General features: G+C 44.9%; 1 long non-coding RNA gene across 3 annotated transcripts; it reads right to left on the bottom strand.

Annotated features, from left to right (window-relative positions):
• Positions 1-7,086: 7,086 nt before the first annotated feature.
• On the bottom strand, positions 7,087-24,589 carry LOC132504009 (uncharacterized). Of its 3 annotated transcripts, none has more exons than XR_009534699.1 (5): positions 24,467-24,589; positions 21,307-21,456; positions 19,900-20,300; positions 10,106-10,201; positions 7,087-9,545 (listed from the first exon to the last, which is right to left on the bottom strand). It is a non-coding gene; the product is annotated as an uncharacterized LOC132504009 (long non-coding RNA). The 3 variants fall into 3 exon arrangements; XR_009534700.1 differs by having other exon boundaries at positions 7,087-9,542; XR_009534698.1 differs by lacking the exons at positions 7,087-9,545; positions 10,106-10,201 and adding an exon at positions 18,413-18,807.
• Positions 24,590-25,318: the final 729 nt, after the last annotated feature.

Genomic DNA, 25,318 nt, shown 5'->3' with positions numbered 1-25,318 from the left:
CAGGTGAGGTAAGATGCTCAGCCCACCTTTGCTGGCTGCAAGTAAAGGAAATCTCACTCAAGGAGCTTAGGTAAAAAGGAAGAACAGGAGGCTTCTGTGACTCCCACCCTCCTGGGAAGGGTGATGTCTCGGGTCTTTGACTAGATTCAGAACAGGAAACACTCCTGTCTTGTTTCCTCTAAGTGCTTTCTTCAGAGGGTGACCAGATGGCCACTGGCAGGGTTGGTCTTTATTCTTTTCACAATTAGAAAGTCCAGTGTTCCCAATAATTCTGCAGTAGCCCCAAGACTGGCCTTGAATGACCCCTGAGGGCCATGGGCTCATGTGAGAATGAGAGACTGAGGACCAGAAAGCAGATTGCCACTACTGCGGGCAGCTTCCCTGGGTCTTGAGGCCAATCAACCTCAGCAAAACCTGTGGACCGGCGAGAGGCAGTTCCTATAAAAGGCACATTCTGTCACCAGAACAATGGCGGGTAGACAAACAAAACCGAAAGCCGCCAGAGAAGCCGGGACGTGGGACGTCATCTCTCCTTGTGTTGACATGGAAATGGTCAGCATGCATTTTGCTAATTTCGGAAACAACAGCAGCAAGAAAACAGGAAGCCGCTGAGCCATCACTGGGCCTCTGGGGTCGCCCCTCCTGCTTGGGGGCAGGACAGAGGAGACAGCGTTGAATTCACCAAATTTCATAATATGTTGAGCCTAGAGGTGCACTTAGTTCAAAGATAACCCTTTCTTTTTTGGTATCGTGACTCGGAGGGGACTTGGGAGGTGAGGAGGGAGCAGGGCCATCCCAGGAATCTCAGCCCTGAAGGTGCCCTTTCCTTTAACCTCTGCCTGTTCAAGGTCATCTGATAAAGTGACTTTGGAGCCAGGTGGAGGTTGGTTCAAATCTGACTCTGCCGCTTAGACGCCACGTGATCTCCGAGAAGCCACTTGCTCTGATCTTCCCCACTGCTTGCCTGCAGGACTGTTTGAGGTGAGAGTTCAGTTATGATGGATACATGACGTCCACACACCAGGTGCTGAAGACCTGCTGGTTTCCTTCCATGGCTGTTTCATCCTTGCTGTCAGTGAGATTCTCAGGGTAAGAAGAAATGCGAAGGGATATATGTCTATCAAGGCCAAGACACTCCTGTAAAAAGAATAGTTTTAGAATAGTTCTTACAAATTAACTAATGTTTTTATATGCCTACTCTATGCCACTTAACGCTCTAAACACTTTACATATATTAATGCACATAAGCCTCACAGAAATACTATAAGGTAGATACTCTCACTATCTCCCTTTTGCACCCGAATAAACTGAACTCCAGAGAGGTAAAGTGATTTGCCCAAGGTCACACAGCCAGTAGGGGTAGAGATGAGATTCAAATTCAGGCAGTCAGGCTCCAGAGTCTAAGGTCCCCAACACAATTTCATGCTGCCTTGAGACGAATTACATAATTTTTTTCAAATTCTTTTTATCTTTTTAAAAAATCATGACTACATCAAAATTGCTTCTGGTGCTTTATAAATTATAATGCAGTGATAGTTAAGTATTGACTTTCCTTGTGAGATGTTTGTATTTCTTTGTCATTGATGAAGTTCTCCTGATTATAAACACTGTTAATGGTTCCAATGAAGGAGTTGAATCCAACCTTCCACGGGACACAAAGAATCTCTCCAACCTACATATTTTTACGTGTCTTTTGTGATGGGAACAAAGCGTGTCTGGGGACTACAGAGAATCGATTATTACCGGAGAGGTCATCTAGAAAGAGATAGAGGTAAAACAAAAGGGTTTTGGTAAAGCAAATGAAAACATCTGTCAGTGATGGAATAGGACTGAATTGCCCGTAGTCATCGGCTGCCGTGGACCCACACGCCTAGAACAGAAGTTAGAGAAGTGACCGCACGGCAGGGCTTGAGTCATGGCCCAGAACACAACCAGGGGATGCAGAGGCCCAAAGCATATCAAATCCACATCCCGGAGAGAGCGTCCCTGGGATGAGGAACACAGCGGCATTGGGAATTGTTATTAATAGTCTGCACACGAGGATAAAAATGTTCTTCTTCCTAAAGACTGGTTTCCATCCGATGGATCATTCCTAGGAGTGGGGGGATGAGGCTGCAGGGGCCACAGGAGGCTGAGATGAGCCCACAGTACGTGGTCTAAGGAACGAGCAGCGCAATCCAGAAGGCTATTTGATCCCTTCTACATCCTCTTCTTTTCCAGGAAACAGTCCCATCGCGCAGTAGTACAGACAACAGATACAAGGATGGATTTACAGCACACACGTGTGTACACACATACGTATGCACAGATCTGTGGTACCCCTGTGTGTGTATGTGTAACAGATGCAACGGAGTGTGCCTGAGATGCCCACCCTCCAGAGCCCCGCTGACCAGACACGCCCCGGGACAGTGGTCACTCCTGTCCTTTTCTGAGAATCACCCTCAGCTTCAGAGAGCCCCCTTGCCCAAGAATGTGTCCCCCATTTGGGACAACTCGGGTCCAGTAACTGGCCAACGCGAGGGCATAAGGGCCTCAGGTGGGAGCAACTCAGAAGGGCATCCGGCTTGAGTGCCTGTGGGACCAGTGGGGACTTTGCTGTGACCGAATCCCTGTTCTACTTCTCCTTCTGTGGGGATCCCACCTCCTTCCTACCTCTTCGCTTCCTGAGCCCCCCACAAGCTCTGCCTCGAAGCTCCTGGGGCAGGCAGAGGAAATTGCCTGCAAACCTCTGTCTCTCATCTCTTGAGGCCTGCTTCCCAGGGAACCAGCTCAAAATAAATATTTATCCCCGCCTCTGATGCGAGCAACGAGAGGAAAGCATTTCTGATTTTGATGGGAGGTGGAGGCGCTTTCCCCCCTCCTCCTGTCGTGGACACTTAGAAGGCTGCCGGGTACCAGGGAGTTAAAAAAGTTCAGAATTCTGAATTCCAATCTGTCCCTGATAAAAAGTGGACAGTTGAACCTCAGTTATCATGGCTAAAATTTAGAAAATCAGTGGGGAAATTATTGTTGCATAATTTTAAGAGCACATAACAAAAATATTTTAGATTCTCTTTGAGTGAAAATTAAACCATTTCTGCTAACATTTGTGTTATTTTTTATCTCGATATAAGATACCTTCACAAAAACATGTTCTCAATTGTTATCTGCAGCCCTTTTAGATTGAAATTATGGAACTAATGAGACAACTTAATTATGATTCTGTGATTTTTTTTTTCAACCAGAAGGGCCCTCTAAATTTGGGGACGAGTATGAGTGACAGTAAATTAATAAGTCAGTCAGAGAAACAGGACACAGAGTAACACACGTCAGGCTTTTATACCAGATGCCCTTTTGAAGGAGAGGAAAGAGGAGGAAAGTGAGAGAAGACGAACTTGAACAAATTTTGATGATTCTTTTCTGATGTGGAGACGTGTATGGATATATACGGTGCATGGGGCGTATGCCTGTGATTTTAGAAAGTGGAACCTCTTGTTTTGTCATTGTCGATCCCTTTTTAGCCACACACATCTGTGATTTATTCAGGTTGGTTTGCACACCTGAGTTCCAGTTGCTTCTGAGTCTCTTGGTTGGTCATAGTGGAGGGTGGGATTGTTGGGGAGGAAAACTGTTTCAAATACAATGAACAATTGCAAACTTTGATGACAACGTTTCAAGATACAACGCGTAAAAATGAAGAACTCCAAAAGGAGTGTCTTTTCAGCCAGGCTTCTATTTCTGGCTCTACAAACAGCTAAGGATTTGTATTGTAGAGTTTTAAATATCATGAGGAGACCACCAAGGACTATGTGGTGTGTCTCATAGAAGACGTGATGAAAGGCCATGCGTGGGCTTCTAGAACTCAGACATCATGATGATAAACATTCTTCTGGATGGAAAGTTTCCCCATTTGTCTCTCTACTGTTCTTTGAAGAGCAGGGCACACGTTGGGAATGAGTGGCCCACATTCCATCAGAGCACAGAAAAGAAAGTCATTCGAAGGAGACTGAACTTCCCTTGCCATACAGCACGCGCGCACACACACAGAGTAAACATAGAAAGCATCTCTAGAGAAAATGTGGGAAAAGAAATTCACATCTCTGGAATTTCCCAGCAGTCTGTTTTGTATTCTGAGGTTTCTGCTAAGACCTTACGAATTCCCAGTGACGACACTAACATACCTTCCTGCACTGCTTTCTGTACAGAAAGATGTTAAAAATACACATGTGGGTGTTTTATGTAACCCTTCCAATCTTACATAGTCTTTTGACAGTTTGATGAAAGGGCAGTGGAATATATGATCATTTAACTTCCTGCTGGTCAGTAAAGCACAGAGAGAGATGGGAACGTGGTTGTCAGGGAGTCTGGTCACTCGCACGGTCCACACTGGGACCCCGGGTGGAGGCCGTTAGTCACGTGACTGAGACACAGCTTTAGGGCTTGCTTAGATGGTCACTTGTGGCTCTAGAGGTTTGCTCCACCTCCAAAGCTTGGTGGAGACGTCTTGTTTACTCTGATTAAAGACCTTGTCAACACTTAAGAGTTTCACTGACTTGGCCTTTGAAAGCGGTGAAGGGTCTTCGACCAGAATCGAGGGAGGCAGATGAAAGGGGCCCCCGGGCTGTCTGCAGAGACATCCTCTCCCAAGACCCTGCAGGGCTCCCCAAAGGACACCGCCAAGCACTCTGCGTGACCCCTGGAGGCTTGTCCCTCACTTAAACTGACGTGTCCAAATCCATCTTAAATCAAGAGTGGGTAGATTGAGAGAGAAAAATGGTTTGAAATCACCTGAAATAACTGGAAAACAGAATGTATTCCTCAAGGAGGATTTTCTTCTTGGGCACATTCTCCTATTCTGAAATGTCAGAGCACCTCCAGTACTTAAAGTTCCCACTTAGTGGTATTTGATCTGTCAGTATTTAAGATTTTATTTATTTATTTTTCAAAATTTTATTGAAATATAGTTGATTTACAATGTCATGTTAGTTTCAGGTATACAGCAAAGTGATTCAGTTATACATATATTTTTTTTCAGATTCTTTTCCCATATAGGTTATTGCAAGATATTGAATATAGTTTCCTGTGCTATACAGTAGGTCCTTGTTGGTTACCTATATAGTAGTGTGTATATTTTAATCCCAAACTCTTAATTTACCTCACCCCCTCCCCTTTGGTAACCGTAAGTTTGTTTTCTATGTCTATGAGTCCATTTCTGTTTTGTAAATAAGTTCATTTATTCAGATTCCATGTATAAGTGGTATCATATGATATCTGTCTTCCTCTGACTTACTTCACTTAGTATGATTTTAAATTGCTCCACTTTCTAAATATATATTCTATCACAAGTTTTTATTCACAAATCCTTTGCTTTAATGAAAACATTAAGATCGGTCTCCATGGAATTAGTGAGGCATTTTTAGTCATTGGAGAGAAAAACTCAATGGATATTTTCCCACGTTCACTACTTAGGACCTTGGGTGAGGTCCAGCATTTGAAATTTGAAACTTGACAGTTGAAAGGGAGAATTCTTTATGGAATTTCTTTTTGAAAATGTATGTGAACTCCCAAATTTTAAATCCCAGCCATATTCTTATCTTGTCCATTGATGGACACAGTTCAGAATCCTTATTCCAATATTTGCATTTAGAGCTGCTGCCCACACCTTTAAAACATGACCAGAGGCAACTACTAGTAAAAGTTTAAGATGACCAAGGATTCAAATAAGTGCCAAGAAATGAAGGGATGAGATAGTTGTGACACTAAAGATAATAAAAACAGTTAGAGTCAGGGAATAAGACAATGTGCTGCTCATGGTGAAACAAGAAGTACATGAAGGAGGGAATCTGGACGAAGCGTATTCTTGGCAGAGAGAAGAGCATCTCGGAGGGTGAGGGGCATGGCTGCGTGGATGGGGGGCAGCTCCGCACTGGACCCTGGCTTTCCCTTGAGTGTAACGTGACGTGGTTAAAGAGATTAAAGTGAGTGACATGTCACCATGCTAGTGTTTCAAAGTGCTTATTCTGGGCTTGATGTTGAGAATAAGTTGGTGAGGTGTGTGGGGAGGGGCAAAGCAGGAAGCACAGGAAGGAGCTGTGGCAACAATTCAGGGGCTCAGTGAGAGGGCTGGATTCTGGGCATAGTTTAATAGTAGGAGCCGCTCACTCGTAGGAATAGAATCTGGGGTGTGTGAGGAGAGGGGTCACAGGTAACCCCCCTAGGAACAGGAGGGGAGAGCTGTCATTTACTGAGGAGAAGTTTGGAAAGTGGGGCATTTATCTTTTGACATCGTGCACTTGGGATGCCAATTAGATAACCAGCGGAATTGAGGGTACCAAGGCGTGAGCGTTCAAGGGAAGGACTGGGCTGTTGATAGAGGCTTGGAGGCTTTGGGAGAGGGGTGGGCAATCCTTAAAGCCATGGACTGGATGGCATCACCAAGAAAAGAGTCCCCAGGCCTGAGCCGGGGATGTCAGACGTGGGAAGGAACAAGGGGTATGAGGAAGGTGCCCAGGGAACCAGGAGGAAAAACAGGAGGGCCTGCTTCCTGGACGACAGGAAAGGACGCATCTCCAGAAGGAAGACATGCCTGTCTGCACCCGATGCCAGTGAGGTCAGGTGAGGTGATAGGGAGCTGATCGCTGGACTGGGGACACAGGTGAAATGTGACCTCAGCTAGAGCTGCTGGGGAAGGCTGTCAGGGGCTTTCAAGTGGCAGGGGAGGAGTGGAAGGGGCAGTAGCGCCCACGGGACCTTGAAGAACAAAGACAGATAATGGTCAGCAAAAAAATTAGTTTGAAAAACTGAGAAAGGTGAACTAAAGTGTTATAAGAACTGGTCTCTTAGATTTGGTGATTATAACAGGACTCGTGATCTTTAAGTCAGTGATTTTATTAGAAGAGGGATAGATTGTGGTGGGATAAATACCTGGGAAGAAGGAAAGCAGAAATTGACAGCTCAGTCTATTTCTAGAAGTTTAGTGTCTGAAGGAAAGGAAGATTAGGAGGTATCTCAACACCGATCTCAAAAACACCGTTGCTTTGTATGTTATCAGATGCTTATGTTTCCATATTTTAACAGCCCTGAAAACAGAACGCATCTTACAATTGATGGCAGTTCTCAATGTTTATTGGCAGCATTTTTTTCATTCTCTGCAGCTTATAATGTAATGGTACATTTTATGATCAGTATTGCTTAGAGTTCATAAAACATGGGCGTGTAACGAGTGACTAAACCAAGGAGAGGGAGCTGTAAGTGGATGTGAAGACGCAAGAGAAGGAAGTGGAAGAGATGGCCTTGAACAGCCTTGTCGTTCAGTAAATATTTGTAGAGTGAGTGAGTTAAGAACATTGATGGGGCGGTGAGAGTGAATTTTAATTATACTCTGTGTCCAGGGCTGGAAGGACAGAGGTGAGATGCGGGGGGCGCGGAGGTGAGATGCGTGGAGCGTGGAGGTGAGATGCGGGGGGCGTGGAGGTGAGATGCGGGGGGCGTGGATGTGAGATGCGGGGGGTGTAGAGAAGAGGACCAGGCTGATGAAAGCCCTGGACACAGGATGGAGTGGCCACCGTGCTCGGTGAGGGCGTGGAGGACATGGGGAGGACAGAGCGTCTCGTTAGCAAGGGGACTTCCTGGGGGAGAGCAGTTCCCCAGGCCCGGGTGTGTCGTTGACTGCCTTCTGGAAGTGAGACAGAGGTTAGGGCGGGGAGGGTGCAGGCGATCCATCAGCCTGGATGTGGGTGTAGGGAGGGCGGTCCACAGGCGCAGCGGTGGGGCAGGGCAGGAACCGCTGGAGGAAAACCAAAGTCCTGGGGGTCTCGGAGGAGGAACCCCGAACATGGAAGGGCGAGCAGGAGGTGGTGAGCTTTGGGGATGGACAGGAAAGCACGTGTGGGGTGAGGCAGCCAAGGCAGGCGGGGAACCTGAGATCAAACCTCACCACAGCCCTGTGGAAGGATGTCCCCTCCCAGGCTGCAGTGAGAAAACAGAAGCTCAGGGAAGTCGGCACTGGAGACTTCTCTCTCCCAGGAAGTCCCCAAGTCCTGCAATAGTCACCGCAAGTCAGCTCTGCTGTGAAACAGGTCAGAGGAGGGTGTCCTCTCAGATGGTGGCAACTTCTCAAAGGGGCCTCGTATCCGGTCACGGTGCTCAGGCCACCACCTTCCCGGAGCTGCTGCCCCCAACCTGGAGACCCCTCAGGACGGGGCGGTGGGCTCTCTCTCCTCTACGTGCTCAGGGCTGCATGGATGGGGCTGGAGGGAGTGAAGGCAGACGCCCCCATCCCATCCTCCTCTGCCCGGACCCCTCCCTGCCCGACCCTCATTAGCTGGACCTCCCTCTGCAGGGCAGACACCCACTGTTAGCATCTCCCCTGAGAGCCCAAGGCCCCCAGGCAAGGGAACCAGAGTGAGGCCAGCATCCCAGAAGCAGGAAGCTGAATATTCAGGGGTCCTTGGTCTACTTAAAATACCGAGTGGCTTTAATACTGAACGCAGGAAAGTGCTAGCAACGCCCCAGCATATGAGAATCTTCTGCGTTGTGGCCATTTCTGTCTCAGTGATGAAAAGATGGTACAAACCACTGTGGATGTGTCATCTCAGGAGCAGTGTGTAAGCTTCCTCACAATCCCAAGGTGTTCTCTCTCTCAGACTCAGTGTGCCCCGTGCGTCACCACTTGACTGTGGCATCTTCCTTGTTACCCCGTGGGTGTACTTCTACCTCCTCAACCAACCCCTGAACTACCTGTGCTGAGTCTTTTCATTTGTCCTGGGTTCAGGGACCAGGAAAGAGAAACGGTCCAATAAAGTTCATGTAGACAGTAAACTGCAGAATTTGAACTTGAACCTGGATCCTTCTCAATCCGAAGCCCGTGGACTTTTGACCCAACGATCTTGCCTCTGGTGAATCACGGTCCAGTATTTCTCAGCCAGGTTCCAGTTATATGAACACAGACCGTCAAGCCATCAAAGGAATTAGGAAGAAAACCGTTCCTGTGTTCCTGCAAGCTGGAATACAGGATGCAACCACTGACGCCTCCAAAGGTCAAATTAGCAGGGTTGTTAAGTAGTAAAATGATCATCCTGTGCTCTTTCAGCTGAAAACTGTTCTTATTTATAGTTCACCAGAACCAGCCAAAGTCACTCTCACGTCTAATGTTTATCCAAGCATCACACTCGAATGTAAGCATTTCAGTTAAAGATCTGCAAACGCAGGCTCTGCATGCTTCTGTTTTCCTGCTTATAATTTCTACATGTTGTGAAATAAGTTAAGGCATATTCATACCTAACTAAAACTATGAACATGAGGCAGGTCCACTGTGATGCCCACGGTCCCCACAGTGCCTCCTGCCCACAGATCACGCGCCCTGCTCACAGGCTGCCACATTACACTCTCCCCCTGAATTTGCTAAACGTGCATGGACGGCAGGGAGCAGATTCACCCTCAAGGAGGCAGAGGAGCTGGGCCCCCAGGAGAAGGTGTGACCATGAGCGGGGACAGGGCTGACGCGTCCCGTCTGGAGAGAAGATGCTCCATGAGCCCCTGGACGTCCGTCGCAGGACCGAAAGCTGCTGCCATGAGAGGAGAGGAGAGAGGGGAAGGAGGAAAGTTATCCTGTGAAGGTGTAACACACATCTAACATTTGTCATCATCTTACAGAGCGTGAGGGGCTCAAACCACCCAGTATCGGTGCCGGGAGAAAACCAGGTCATGAATTTCCAGGCTTTTATAGCCACACCCCCTGAGTCCTTCTCAAGTCAAAATAAAGCAATTTCCCTGTAGAAAATGGGCCATTACGGAAGGCAGAGGCTCTTGTTTATCCTTCACCGAGGACTTACCCAGGAGAGATGCTTCTGAGACAGAAAGAGATTCCCTTTCAAGTTTCTTCTCCCAAACTTAATCACTACACCCAGAAGCCTTGCAGACACTTTGGGACGGAGCATGACTGAAATCTACGCAGCCAGTGGAGACAGACATGGAATACCCAAGAAGAATGACCCTCTTGTCCCCTTCAGACTCCTGTTCCATTAAAAGGAATATCTGAATATGGTATATCTACTTGTCTTTTAAAATAGGTTTTCAAATTAATATATGTATTACATATTTAAAAATTTTAAGGAAAAGGACTCACTTTTTCCTAACTCACAAGTAATGACTGCTCCCAGAGATGATAAGGGGATAAAAGAATTCACAGTCTGCAGTCTGCCTTCCAGTTTCAGCCAAATCCCTGGAGGACAAAGAAAATAGATAAAAACAGCTGATGGGCCCCCCAGCTACTGGCGCGTTTTATCATGTGTTGGCGGCTAACACATGCTCCAGACAGAAACAAACATTATTCCGTAGCTCTTAGCCACCAGTGTCCAGTGATCAGATGATAGACCTTTCAAGTAAAAGGTCTCTATTTAAAAATTCTTTACTCTTCATTCTTTTCTTTAAGTCTTACACACCCAGAATTATATGTACATATATGAAAGGCCCATTGAAAGTGTTTGGTTTGTACCAGGAACAGGTTCCTCAAACCTATGAACACTGTCCCTGCCTTCTGATAACTCACATGACAAGCCCTGGAGAAAGAGCCTCTGTGCTCCAGGCGGGGAAGCTGGTGGAGACCCTACAGATGCAGACCTGCCCTCCAGTTCTCAGGCCCTTGAGCTGCCTTCTGCCACCATCCCATCCTCCAAAATAACTTCCCAACCACAACCTCTTCCTTTGCAAATCCCTCATAGTTTGCATTCCCTTAGTCAGTTGTTCTCAGATTTAATTCTCTCCCAACACGTGAGGGGAACAAGGCCACCCTCCTAGTGATCCTATGGGAGCCTCTCCCTTTGGGGTGTGGGAGGAGCCCCTTCTCCACCCCATTCATGTCCCTGCCGCAGTCAGAATCTTCCTGTCCTAGAAGGGAGCATCCCAGGTGCACACCTGATTTAAAATGCAAGTTTCACTATTATTCAGGGACCGGAGGCCAACAGATCAGGAGACAACTGCCCTTGAGAAGATATCCTGTCCCTCAGACTTCTCAAGATGAGGGGGCACGTGGGACCAGGTGGGGAAACAGCGGGGCCAGTTAGAAGAGAGAGGGAGGGGGTACTTGGGCAGGAGGCTTTATTACGGTTTTTGCAGGAGGCCGGCTGTGCAGACTTTGTAGGATTGTTTGGTTTAAGTAGCTCCAGCAGCTCTGGGGCACAGGGGCCACCCCGGGTGCCTGGTACCCGCCCTGCGTGACCCAGGTAGGCGGACAGCAGTCATGAATGTGAGCACCCCCTAGAGGAGGGGATTGGAGGGGGCTCCCAATTGGTTGGCTTGCATATGAAAGATACCCTCTGCTGGAAGGGGGATTTTTGCTACCTTTAGGAATTCACCGCCTCTTCTCAATACTCTGTAATGACTATATGGGAAAAGAATCTAAAAAAGAGTGGATATATGTATAACTGATACACTTTGCTGTGCAGCAGAAGCCAACACAGCATTGTAAATCAACTTTATGCCAATAAATTTTTTTTTTTTTTAAAAAGAAAGAATTCACCAACCTGGGAGGGGCAGTCTCTCCCAGGTCAACGCCCAAGATGTCAAAACGCCAGAAAATACAGAAAACACAAAAACATGTTTCACATAAGGATTCATGCCTCTGAGTCAACCATTCCCCCCACCCCAGCCCCAACCGTGACCACAGGCAAGAAGAATCACTCTGCTTGGTGCTAGGGATTCAGAGAGAAATAAAGACGCTTTAACATGCATTAAGCCAGAGGGCATCAAATTTTATCGTGCGTATAAATCACTAAGCCATCTTGTTAAAAAGATTTCTGATTTAGTAGGAGGGGTGGGGTCTGAGCATCTGCATTTCTAATCAGCCCCCAGGTAATGCCAAGGCTGCTGGTCCATGGCCCATACAAGTAGGAGGGCATTAAACTCGAATTATGTGTCCAATTTTTTTAGGCATGTTCACTTGTTAACTAAAGGCTGGGAATATTATTTAATGTGTAAAAAAGAGCTTTAGCCTAAGACTTGTTTGCACTAAAGCAATTACAGTTACGGCTTCTTTCCTGTACAAGCCACTTTCTATTCCCCGAGTAAAATGTGATCTCACCATAGGACTCATCCAATGAGAACTAGCCCAGGGACCTTATTAATTCTCAAGACAAAAGGGTGCCAGTCAGCCACTTGGCGCTCAGGAGTTCCCAGGCTCTGGGACAGGGAGGAAGCAGGTCTGTGGGGAGGACAGATCTGAAGGCAGTTTTAGAGACTGCATCTGTTCTGGCATTAGAACCAGGAATGTAATCGACCCTGGGGTGGACACAGCAAAAGTAGAAACTCCTGCGTATTTTGCAACCATCCCAATAACCCCAACCAGACGCGACCTAAGGTTGCCATGGATGCAAAGACAAAGGTAAATTTAGGGATACATTCACCAGGAAGGGCTCAAGGAAGAGAGGAAATGAGAATGGAAATGAGGTGGGGGGAGACAGTCACAACTAATGAATTAATGTAGATTTGGGGTGAGAATGAGTTAGCATTTGGACAACGGCTAAATCTTTTGAAAAGGACAGCCATGTATGCCCAACAGGAAAAATAAAACAAAGTAGATGAAGTGGCCCATGGAGCACGGAGTTCAGTTTAACGATAAGCGATCACCTCCAGCCCTTTCTCCTGGTCAAAGGAATGACCTTTTTCATATCCAGATAACAGACTTCAGGGTTCTGGGGATGAGAGGAACTTTCCTTGTAGGAAAACAGCACAGCTCAAAATCCTTTGAAAAATATACACACGATTTTTAAAACACTTCAGAAAAACAAAATTACAACAAAATCCTCAGTGACCAAAGAGAGACATTTCTCCTTTTGTCATTATAAGCAGAATGGCTATTCGCAGAGAAAGAGTCACATACCTTCCTCGAAATCTTCAGGAGCCTGTCTCTCCCTGGAAACACGTACCCAAAATCACAGTACGAACTTGTAGTTCAGGCCATGACACTCTCTCAGGTGAGAACAGAGCCCAGCCTGCAGCAGTGGCCGCCTGGGTGAGCCCGTCCTTCGGGACGCCCCCCTCCCCCTGTATCCGGCCCTTCCCTCCCACCTCCGTCGTGTCGCCTCCTCCCTGGAAGGCTAGGGGGGCGTCTAGACTTGGCCATCTCGGTGCAGGCAGGGTTACTTTACGCATGCTCAGGGAGACTCTCCAGATGAATGTTCTGGAATGAACTCACTTGCCCTTCGACAGGGTAGGCTATCTGCCTGGATGCTCTGTGATTCACTGTTTGGTCTTGAAACTCGTGGTCCGTGACCCAGCTGGTTTGTCCCATCGTGGTTGAGAGGGGGCAGCACCGTTAGGGTGACATCCAGCTCCCCTGCTGGGCCCGTGTAAGACAGCGGCTGGAGTGTCTGTGTGAGCGGACACCCGTGTGAACACACCATATGCCTCCTTTATCAAATATTTGTATCCCCTCTCACACAGCACATTCTTCTCTCTGCACAAAATGAACTCCTTCCACCACTAACCAAAATCATTCCCACCCATCGTTCAAGACTCTGTTTAAATGTCCCTTCCTTAACGAGTGTACTCAGGACACTCAAATCAAAGGTGGACTTTTTGGTAAAGGATCTCATGGCACCCGTCCTGTCCTTCACAGAGTTTAACACACTTTTCAATAATATATCCTTGTGGGTTTTTACTTGTCTAATACCTGTCCTCTGCTAGTCCATAAACTCCCTGAGGACGGGACCATATCTGTTTTTCTTGTCATATACCTAACACACATCACTGTGCTTAACACCTAGAAGCCAGGTTAACAAATACATGTTGGAAGAATTTGTGAGGAGGGAGTGAATGAGTAAATCAAGATGATTCCACACAGCCTAGAAAATACTGTCGTGATGATCGCTGTCATAGCTTTTATCATCACTATTCTGGGGTTCAGTTTTTATTAATAACTTACAAATGCTATTCTCTGAATCGGACAGCAAACAGCACCTCTTATTATTTATCTGTGACATTTCTCAACTGAAGGGATCAGTTCACCTGGTGTCAAGTTAATTTCTGGTTTGTACATGACAGTTTTCTAGATAGATGCAGGACAGACACATTCTGTATTCCGTTAAGTTTCAGCTAAGAATACTTTCAATCTCTAGTCAGTTTGATATCCCCAGCTCTGCTGCATGCTAAGAACCATGTTTCAGATGAGGCTCAAAGTAAGTCACAAACATGCATCAGCTTCCAACTCTGTGCCAGCCTGCACTGCAGCCTTGGGCCTGGGTAGGATGAGCCTTTACATCACCCCAGAGCCCCTGCATCCCATCCCACCGCCCCTCTCTCCCCTACCTCCCCCACCCACGGTCTGTCCTTTCTGCCGTCAGTCCTACATAACACAAAGCAAAATTGTGGCGCCGGGAGAGAAGGTACAATTGCTGTCCAGCAGAAGTGAACAGAAATACGAAACAATGCAAGCGAGACAGACCCCACTGGCTGGCACCCAGAGACTAGTCCGGAATCTCGAGGGTTGGTCAGCTCTTCAGATGGGGATGAAGATGGCAACCAGAATGTTCATTTCCCCTCATCCCAAATCACCAGGTCTCCGCTCACTTGGGGGTGGTCGGAAGAGTGGAATCTCGGCCGGGTGATCTGGGGCAGCTTTAGAGCACTTTAAAACCAGGGCCACAGGACTAATGCTGGCCGTCAACAAGCAGGCTGTTGGCTGCTTCTGGGGGATGTCTCACTTCACGACCTCCCCTTCTCGTCCAAGGGCATTCTTTGCTGTTGGCCTGGCTCTAAAACTGTGGTTCTCAAACTTGGCTGCCCTTCAGAATCACCTGAAGAAATTTGGAAACTTCCAGAAGGAAAAATCCAAGAAGAATCCCAGACCCATTAAGTCAGGGTCCCCTTGGTCCCCGAGATGAATAGATGCAACCATGGCTGAAACCTACCGGAAAGTGTCCCATCAGACTCAGGATGCAAGAGGCAACCAGAACCAACTATAATGCTACTTTTAAAAGCGTTGTATCTAGGGGAAAATAAAGCATACATTCAATTCCACTCTTTTCCTCTTAGAATAAATTTTGCTTTATTGGAGCAAATGTAGCATCAACTGTTTCACTCTACACGGAAATTCTCAGTTTTCCTGTTCAGCTTTACAGCACCTCTATTCTACAGCTATAATTTTATATGATGCCTTGCTGGCATTTGCAGAGTAAAACATTATACGTAGTTTCTAGTGCCAAAAGGTATAGAAAGTTTTGTAAAACTCTGGAAGGGGAGAGAGCAATAGGTTTCTCTTAAGGTCATAAAATTTTTATTTGATTTTTTTCTCTCCTTTATACTGGTTGCTGTTACTTTAAAAGTCTTCTGGCATTTAACTGGCAATAAACAGGGCAAAACAAACTGTTCCTTCCTTCAGATTGTGCAATTTTTATTGCTCTGGTTTAGAGCCACCAAATATGTCTTTTCGAAAAATGCTTGTTTAACCACCTTCTGTTTGTAAAGCAGTAAGGCTATTAGCTGACAAACCTGGGGGGTGAAGTAGTATTTCTGTGTGCCTCAAGGTTTTCAAAGATACTTAGAAACAATCTGAAGTTAAGTGACATTGATGATGCTACTTCCTTAGCCAGACAATTGCATGTAACTGAATCAAAGATGGCTGAGCTCCTTTTGAACCCACTTGTCGCGCCCAGACGTTTAAAGCACACGGAAAAGTCAGCACCATCACTGCTGTAACCGAAGGAATCAGTGTGGAATTACCTGTTTACACGATCATTTAGAAGCCAGTGACCAGAGTAAATGTTTCCACACTAAATCAGGGAACATACCTTGGATCCCATGGGCAGCGCTGACAGGGAGGATGAGTTTTATTTTAGCTGACATTATGCCATGCTTCAGGTTTTCACATCTTTTCGGTACATCTCCACATAGGCCTAAAAATCTTCACAGTAACGAGTCAGGACCAAGGGGTGAGTTGCCTTCCAGAATATTCTTCAGGCAGGGAAAAAAAAAGTAGGATTTCAGAGCAGTAACTTTTTAAACATTTAAAGACAAAATTGGAAGAATTTGGAGGATTCTTATTCTTCTCTGGACACATACATTTTTTTGCAATACCTTTCGCCTCCAAGGCAAATAGAGCAATAAGCTCTACCGTCAAATAGCTCTTTGTTTATTTGTTTTTCATCATTGCCTTCGCTGTTTATTTATTTATTTTTTGTAGTCATGGCCACAACCTGAAATGAAAAGGTTACTATTTCCTACTTGGAAATAGCTTCCAGATACCCGCCCCCGCTCCAGTTACCCTTCCTCCAGAGTTTCCTATCTCCTGTCTATTACTACACAATGCAGTTAGAATTGTTTTTCTCCAATATTGCTTTATCATGTTGCCACCTTCATCAAGAACACTGTAATAATAACAATAATAGTATTTAATTTTATAGCACATTTCCTTCCCACTAGATACTTTGCTAAGTACATTATCCATGCTGTTTATTTAGTACCATGTTAGGAAGCTTTTATTATTTTATTGTACCATTTTACCATTAATAATCATAGGCAGCTAAAGTAACAGCCAAATATCACATTATCTAAAAAGTAGAACCCAGCTCTCCTGTCTTAAAAACCTCCTAATATAATGTTAAAAGCTGTCAGTTTCTCCCTGTAGCTTTGACAATGTTGCCTCTTACTTTTTTATTAGGTGCACCTAAGCTTAGTTATATTTTCCTTGGGAAATTGAAACATTTATGTTGTATAATGACTCTCTTTACCTTTAGTAATGGTTTCGGACTTCAAGTTTCTTCTGCTTGATAAAATAGTATTACACCAGCTTTCTTTTATTAAGTATCTGTCTTTTGCGTGTGTGTGTGTGTGTGTGTCTGTGTGTGTCTGTGTGTGTGTGTGTGGACTTATAGTAAATACAAAAAAATAGTATACACACATATATGCACTATATATGTATATACATATATATACATATATGTCTGTGTATATATATAGACAGAGAGACATATTTAGAAGTTTATATATACATGCATCAGTTTACAAGATGAAAAATTTTCAACGCCCAAAGTTTCTAAATTCTCATCATTTGGACGTGTCTCTGGTAATAGCAATTAGCTAGGTGTTTCTAAATGCAGTTAAAATACGTACACTTTAACCAGAATGTTTGGTCCATTTGCATTGACTATTGCAATCTTCAGGCATTGACATTGCCTCTTCAGCTGTGCAATTCACAGTTAAGATTGAATTAAACTGATTTTTTTTATTTTAGCTCTTTATTTATCATTTCTCAACATTCTATTTTTTCTCCTTAATGTGCTAGTCTATTTTTAAGCGTCCTTATTATTCACTTACACCTTCTATATTTAACTATATTAAATATATATGTAATTTTTATTTATACACATATAATTCCGTAGATTTAGATTAGATTAGTTTAGATTTGCCATAGTGTCTGGTGATTCAAATCTTTCAATTGAGTGTGAAGCAAATACAAATCTGAGGCTCTTTCCCACAGGACACACCAAGTTTTCAAATGGCCAATCTCTGGGCAAGTGTCCATAGGGCCTTGTTAGGTCCCAGTAATGTCATGAACATCTGAGGATGAGAAGGGGCATCTGGTGGGATCCCCAGGTGGCCTCTTCCCTCCGGTAGTCTGTTGATCCTTGCTGGGCGCTCTGCACAGACTTGCCACCTGCTGTGTCCGTGTGCAATCCTCTCCACGGTTTCTGGACAGCTTCCCTCCTGAGCACGTCCAGCTCATGTTGCCCCTGTTTTAACTCTGCGTTTGGGGGTCATCTTGTGCTCTTCTCATGAAGGGTTCACCTTGATGAGTTGGCAGGAGGTAGACCTCACTTTTAATCCCAGCTCCATCATTAGGTAACCACACGTCCTGCATTTCCAGCCTCACCGTAAATGGGGGTGTAGCTGTGGGCCTTCTGATTCCGGGGAGGAAGATGAGATCATATTTGTGTGCATCTGTGTGTGTTTGTGTGTGTACACGTGCGTGGAGTGTTTCTTTCAAGAGTGGGGGAAAGCTCATGAAGAGCAGGAAGCACTTTTTTTCCTGCATCTGTCAATGTTTTCCGTGTCCTTGGAGATAGAGTAAATATCTGTTTCTCACCGTAAATGCGCTGGTGTGGAGCTCCTGTGGAGCTGATCCATGCTTCCATCTCGGCATGGCCTAGGGGACCCAGGGACCACAGAGCCCTCATCCCAGCCTCCCCTGCCTCCTCTGATATGTGTGGCCTTACACGTGCTCAGTGCCCACTGTTGTAAGGGTAACACCTCTTCTTTTCAATATGTTCACGGGTATATTTGGAAAGACACTTTCTGTGAGCATGTTTCCAACAGAGCAGAAAAACAGAGAAATCAGTCAATCATTCCTCGTAAGCAAAGACTGTTCAGTTTGAAGGTATCTTTAATAACCAGACAATTAACTGTGACGCATGCTTAACTGCCAATAGGAGAGAAAAAAAAAAAAGCAAACAACCCAGCAACCCCTGTTTCATTTGCGTTTGTTTTTGACAGTTTCTGAATAAAGAGGTTAAGTTCTGTCCAATACTCATGAAGGTTAGAGAATACATTTTTGCTTCTTTTAAAATATATATATATATATATATATATATATCTGTAGTTATCATCCCATTTTTTTGATTACAAAGGATAATTTGTCGTTAGACCAGATGGCCAGATCAAATCCCGGCTACAGGGGTCACTAGTTTGATGAACTTGGCAAATTGCTCCACTTCGCTTTGCTTCATTTATAGGTGGGTTCACAGTGATGCCCACCTCAGGAGGTTTCATGAAAATTCAATTGGAAATGTCCATAAAACTTTCTCTGGAGGCAGGCATTTAGGAACCGCAGCCACACTAGTGGCAACAAAAAATAAATCTTTGGTTAAAAATATTAACTTGTTTTTTTAAAAAGCTATAAACACGTGAAACCACGGGTAATTCCACAGTGGGGAACAGTTCCTGTCTAACTGCACCCCTGGCTTCTCACCATCCCCACACCTCCCTCTCTGGTCCCCTTTGTGTGTGGTTTTGCTACAGAAATGGGACTGACTACCTGAGACCTATTGCTTCCTTTCATCAAGCAGCGCTGTGCTCTGTATGTTGCTATATGTCTATAAATACAGATCTGGATTAGCTGGTCATTTATGGGCGCCTGATAGCTTACTGCATACAGGTAACAGGATTTATCTGACTAGTCTCCTACTGACAGCCCTTAATGGCTTTTATTTCCTTTTTGTCTTTTCTGCAATGACCATCCCTACTTTTCAGTTTTTGTGGACTTGACCTCTTATAGGATGAATTCCAGGAAGCTGAACTGAGCAATCAAAGGGTCCACCTGGCTAAGATTTTGTGTCTGGGCTGCTGAATTCCCCTCCAAAATCTATTGTGACAATTTACACCTCCACAAACAACTCATGAGGGCATCTACTTCCCTAAAGATTTTCAACCTTTGCCGATTTATTAGCCAAAAATTATCTTTTCATTGCAATAATTCATTTAGTTTTTATTGCTAGTATAAGAGGGTCCAGTGAGGTTACATTCATAGAATTGTATCATCAGATGCTGTAGAAAGTGGGAGACAGCAAACTACCGTGACATACTAAGTGGACTCCACGTTCCCTGATCACAAGTAGCATTTCTGCAAGAGGCAAGCCCTGAGAAGTCTCCTTGGACCCAGGATTCAAAGGGAAGACAATACACTTATGGTGGAAGAGGCCATGGGTGGGGCGGTGAGTGGATTGTGACACGGGGAGGGCTGGTGCCCACAGAGGGTATGGGCGAAGCTGGAACAGCCTTCGGGGCAGCCGCCAGAGTCCCCCTTTAACGTCGAGCAATGATTGTGAACCATGAGGGCTACACACCTGAGGGCAGTGGTCCAGCGCCCAGACCAGGAAAGGAACTCCCACCCCACAAACAAATCCATCAACAGAGCACAACCTGACTCACCCGTCAACGCCGTTCTCCTTCTCTTTGCCTCATGTTTGGAAGCAGGACGGATGCCCTTTGGACCATGTAAGCCCCAGGATCTCTGGATAATTGAAAGGATGTCTCAAGAGGGTGGCAATCCTGTGCCATAGACTCTGTGCATGAGGGCATGTCGACATTGTCGTCAATTTGCTGGGAAAGAAAGAAAAACCAAGCTGGTAAAACATAACTAGTGTCATTGAAAGAAAATTTCACATGATTACTGGCCTTGTGGAATTCTTGCTTTGAGAATGTCCTATTTATAGCTTCCATCCATTTTTCCTGGGCTGTTTCTCTGGTTCTTGAGACGGGAAAGAGCTGTTTATACGTTGCTGATGTTAACTGTTGTCGTGAATATTGGAAACATCGGTGAAGGGAAAGAACTAGAAGGAGGGAAATGGAAATGCAAAGTGAAGCAACTTCTGGTTTTTAAGACTTTTTTGTTTACTTCCATTCTCACCAATACATTTTTAAATCAATTAAACGATAAAAACATGATAACATGTTTAGAAATCATTTAAAGCATTAATAGATCTCTAAGGGAGCCTAGTAACCCCCAACTTATTTTGGGTTTAGAAGCTCCAGAACGTAAGCTGGAAGTTGGTGGGACGGACAGGGCGAGAAGACTCAGTTGTTCCACAGGAGACCCAGCAAATGAAGGGCTTCTGAGCAAGGAGAATGCCTGTGGTCAGATTATTCTTTTTTTATTGAAATATACCTGATGTACCATATCATAGAAGTTTCAGGTGTACAACATAGTGATTCACAATGTTTAAAGACTGTACTCCATGTATAGTAACTATCAAATATTGGCTGCATTACCTGTGCCGTACAAAATATCCTTGTAGTTTATTTACTTTATACATAGTAGTTTGTACCTCTTACTCCCCCACCCCTCTGTTGCCCCTCCCCCTTCCCTCTCCCCACTGGTAACCACTAGTTTTTTCTCTATATCTGTGAGTCTACTTCTGTTTTGTTATATTCACTAGTTTGTTGTACTTTTTAGATTCCACATGTAAGTGATACCATACAGTATTTGTCTTTCTCTGTCTGACGTATTTCACTGAGCATAATGCCCTCCAAGTCCATCCATGTTGCTGCAAATGGTAAAAATTCCTTCTTTTTTATGGCTGAGTAATATTCCATTGTATATATACACCACATCTTCTTTACCTATTCATCTGTTGATAAACCCTTAGGTTGCTTCCATTTCTTGGCTATTGTTGAACATTCTAGCAATCTGACCCATACTCATAGTTGGAATTGAGACAGCAAGGACTGTATCATTCAGAAAACAAGTTTACCTATTTTTGACAAGAAGTAAACCTTGAAACCACATTTCAAAGAAGAGTCAAAAGTCTGATTTCAAATGGCAGCATGAATACTTACTGATCAGAAGCCTTGAGCACCCTTGAGCCTCTTGCAGGGCCGAGCAAACATGCACTGAACACAAGCTTTGTGCCAGGATGTAATGAGGGCACCAGTATTTTTAAAGATGTGAATGAAACAAACGATCTCCTTCAAGAAGCAGCCAGAGCTCTGTAAAGGGATGCAGATGTATAAACAGAAAAGTGTAATTCAGCATCAGATAGAAGCGTGTAATGACAAAGTCAGTTCAGCAGAGTGGTTAAGATCAGAGGCGCTGAAGAATAACCAGGTTCCAGTTATTAGCTGTGTGACTTTGGGCAAGTTGCTTAAGTTCTCTGTGTTTCACTGCTTCATCTGTAAAATGGAGATAATAATAGACCCTACCTCCCAGGTCTGACTGAGGATGAAATTAGTTGATACATATGAGTAAGCAGAACAGAACCTGGAATAGAATGAGTGCTCGGAAAGTGTTAGCTGCCAACATCAGCTTCCTCATCTGTGACATGAGAATTATGATCACAGCCCACCTTCAAAGGATGACCATGACCAGGTGGGAACACGCAAAGGCTCAAAGCGTCGTCAAGACTGTTCAAAGGCAAAGTGTTACTTGAATAATAAAGTTCCCCACCAAGGATCGTCACCACAGAAAAATAAAGTGTGAGTTCGTGAGTTACATCACGAGGGCCACCTGCCTTAACTTTTCACAGTGTTGCACTTTGTGCTTTTACAAGTGTTCATTGGTGATGAGGCCAAAATTGCCGTGTGATGACCGACCCGCACTGCTTCCCATGTCACAGATTTTGTTAAACAGAAGCAAGTAACAAATACAAATACAGCGCACACACGACTCACAACAAAACCCTTTCACCTTCCTAAAGATATGGGATCCCGGGAACACACGTGCCTCTGCCTGGCAGCCGATGAACCATGTGTGTCCAGCATCTAAGGATTAGGACCGCGGTAATGGATTTTCCCCATCACAGATTCAGGCCCAGAACAAAGTCCTCACCACCAAATGGAGGATTAGCATGGACGGAGTGGCAGAACTAAACCTGCTGACTTCGTCAACTGCCTCCATCATTTGCCGGACTCACCAGCCAGCTCAGCTGATTGAGCAGGGAAGTCCCATCTGGTGCCTAAAATCTACCCACCCTGACGAACAACCCCTGAGAACACTTGATCAAATTAAAGGATACAGCCCATCTTTCCTCATTCACAGGCCCCCCCTTCCAGGCCCCCTTTCTCCGTCTTTCCTATTCTGAATCACCTGGGAAAACCTCTGAGGATGCACTTCCAGCTTGAATGCATGGGCTGTTCGCTTCTAAATCCACCCTCGTGCTTTTCAGTAAAACTTTAAAAAATAACAGACGATAGATGAGGGCATAGTGAACACACAGCTCTTACCTGGCCCCATCAAAGATGCTCTGACCCTGTGAAAACAGGATTTTAGTTAATGTTACTCTGTTGATACCACTTCGAATGGTACTAATCACTAGAAAATAAAGTAAGATTTCTGTCACGTTAAATGTCATTGTTCTAATCATTAGATCCTGGCATCTGAAAATAAAAGAAGAGAGAATATTTTTTCCTCTTTGCTGTGAATGGCAAGCCACGAGCTGTCCCTCTGATTGACTAACAGCTGTTTAATAAATCACATGATGGGTTAAAGCTCATCTTTCCACCTAACTTGGTAGCTCATCTCTATCCCTAAATGCCCTGCTATCATGATGCCATATCCTATTACTGGCATAGCCACGAAAATCCTAAACAAGTCTGTATAACTGATGTTTCTTTTTTTCTCTCCCAGTTATTGTATTTGGAAGGTTTCAGGTTACTAAGAATATCAGGCAAAGAATGATTAGGTATCATTTCTAAGTGTCACACCAAATGCTTAAGGAATACCTCTTTTCTGTTGGTTTGGTCATTTGTTTTCCACATCTATAGTGATACTGAAGAAACGAAATACTGTGGTGTCTGTCTTCCAAGAGCTTCTCATTGAATGAGCATAGTGGGATCAACATTTTGGAACAATTGGAGCAGGGGAGACAATGCAGGGCTGTGTGATGGTGGGTTTCGGGATGAAGAACATCCCTAAGAGCTGGCGTGATCAGGGAGAGCTTCCTGGGGAGGTGTTCCCACCGGCCAGACACCCCCTGGATGAGAAGAGGAGATGGACAGTGAACTGCTGACAGGATGACCATGTGCAAAGTCAGGTGAGTGCCAGGGTTCATCCCTGGAAGACCCCGAGAGGCAGGTGAAGCTGGGAATCTGGTGCATCGTGATACACGGGGTGATTGAAAATGTTTGAGCCAGGAGACAGATGAAAGTAACTTCTTTTTAATAAATTTATTTATTCATTTTGGCTGTGCTGGGTATTCATTGCTGGGCGCAGGCTTTCTCTAGTTGCAGTGAGCGGGGGCCACTCTTAGTTGCGGTACGCGGGCTTCTCACTGCAGTGGCTTCTCTTGTGGAGCACGGGCTCTAGGTGCACAGGCTTCAGTAGTTGTGGCACGCGGGCTCAGTAGTTGTGGCTCATGGGCTCCAGAGCACAGGCCCAGTAGTTGTGGCACGTGGGCTTAGTTGCTCTGCCGCATGTGGGATCTTCCTGGCCCAGGGCTCGAACCCGTGTCCCCTGCCCTGGCAGGTGGATTCTTAACCACTGTGCCACGAGGGAAGTCCCTAAAGTAACTTTTAAGGAAGATTAATCTGGATGTAGTGAACAGAATGGGGGGAACTGGGGAGAATCTGTTTTGGCCATTTATCTGCGAGGCTGAGGCAATGATTCTGGAATGACAGTCACAACCTCTACTAAAAAGACATCTAGAAAAAAATTGAGGGAAAACAACAGGACTTGGTGATCTGAGTAATAGTAAAGATATCTTTGGGGGCTTGGAATATATGCTTCTCGGTGTTTTCCAGAGAACCAATGAATTTGAGTTGGCTTTGGCCACTGCACTTAAAGACTGAAGGAAGCAGAGGCCTTAGAAGGAGGCCCTGCACAGACTTCCTAAAGGACTAACACAGTTCCTTTGCGGAAAGCTCCTTACCCACATCCCCGCTATTCCATGTTTAAATAAAATATACTTCCTTATCATTCTGTGAGCTTCAACCACACTACAGATGCCGCTGGAATAACCCCCCTTTCTCTGCATGCTCGTTCCCAGAGCTGCCGACCCCATACCTCTTGTCAGGCCAGAATGACCAATGGCCTGGATGTGGACACAGCACCAGTCTCCATCACGACGCCTTCAACGCCCTCGGTCAGCACGTCTCTCACGGGTTGGGTTACAACGCTTAACAAAGCAGACCCGGTATTATTCTGACGGAGCACAGAATCCAAAATAGCCCTTTATAGCAAAACACATTTAAAAGCACATTTAAAAGGTTTCTTTTCAAAATGTTCTCCCAACTACTGAAAACAACTTTTTTTAAATTACTTTTTATAGTGCAGCATAGTACTTATAACCTTGTTCACTCATGTATATAAAATGCCATTCTAATGAAAACAATAATAAATCAATCTTTGTTTGTGGTTGGAGGCCTTTTAAATTTGGCAAAGTTTGGGGCCTTAAATGTATTCACCTGGCTGAGTCATGCTCAGGATGGCAGAGTTTCTAAAAAGGACACGTTACTGCCTCTGATGGTTGAATCCTGGAAACAGGCAGTTACGCCCAAAAACCAAACGCTGGAATATTGTCTTAGGGCCTTTTAAGGAATGAAAAGACAGTAAATAGAGTACATGATACCAAATATAAATTATCCACTGCTGTACCTCCCTTAATGAAAATGGAGGAATGAAAACAAAGGTAGAGACTAGGGCCAAAAAAATAAAGTAGTTTTACTTGTAATTCTTGTTCTCTGGCTATTCTCATTTGGTAAATTTAAATGCTGGAGGCTTCTAATCTGTCAGCTCTCCCTATAAATTCTCCATTTGGTGAACTCTTATATAAGTGTTTGCATGAATCAGTCCAAATATCTTAGGGACTCTACAGACCTATTTATTTCTTTTTAAACTAGTAAGAAATACTATTTT

Source organism: Lagenorhynchus albirostris, chromosome 1 (assembly GCF_949774975.1).
Source record: "Lagenorhynchus albirostris chromosome 1, mLagAlb1.1, whole genome shotgun sequence".
In the NCBI taxonomy this organism is placed as follows: domain Eukaryota; kingdom Metazoa; phylum Chordata; class Mammalia; order Artiodactyla; family Delphinidae; genus Lagenorhynchus; species Lagenorhynchus albirostris.
The sequence above is the reverse complement of the archived record's forward strand: the minus strand, read 5'-3'. Positions and strand labels throughout refer to the sequence as shown.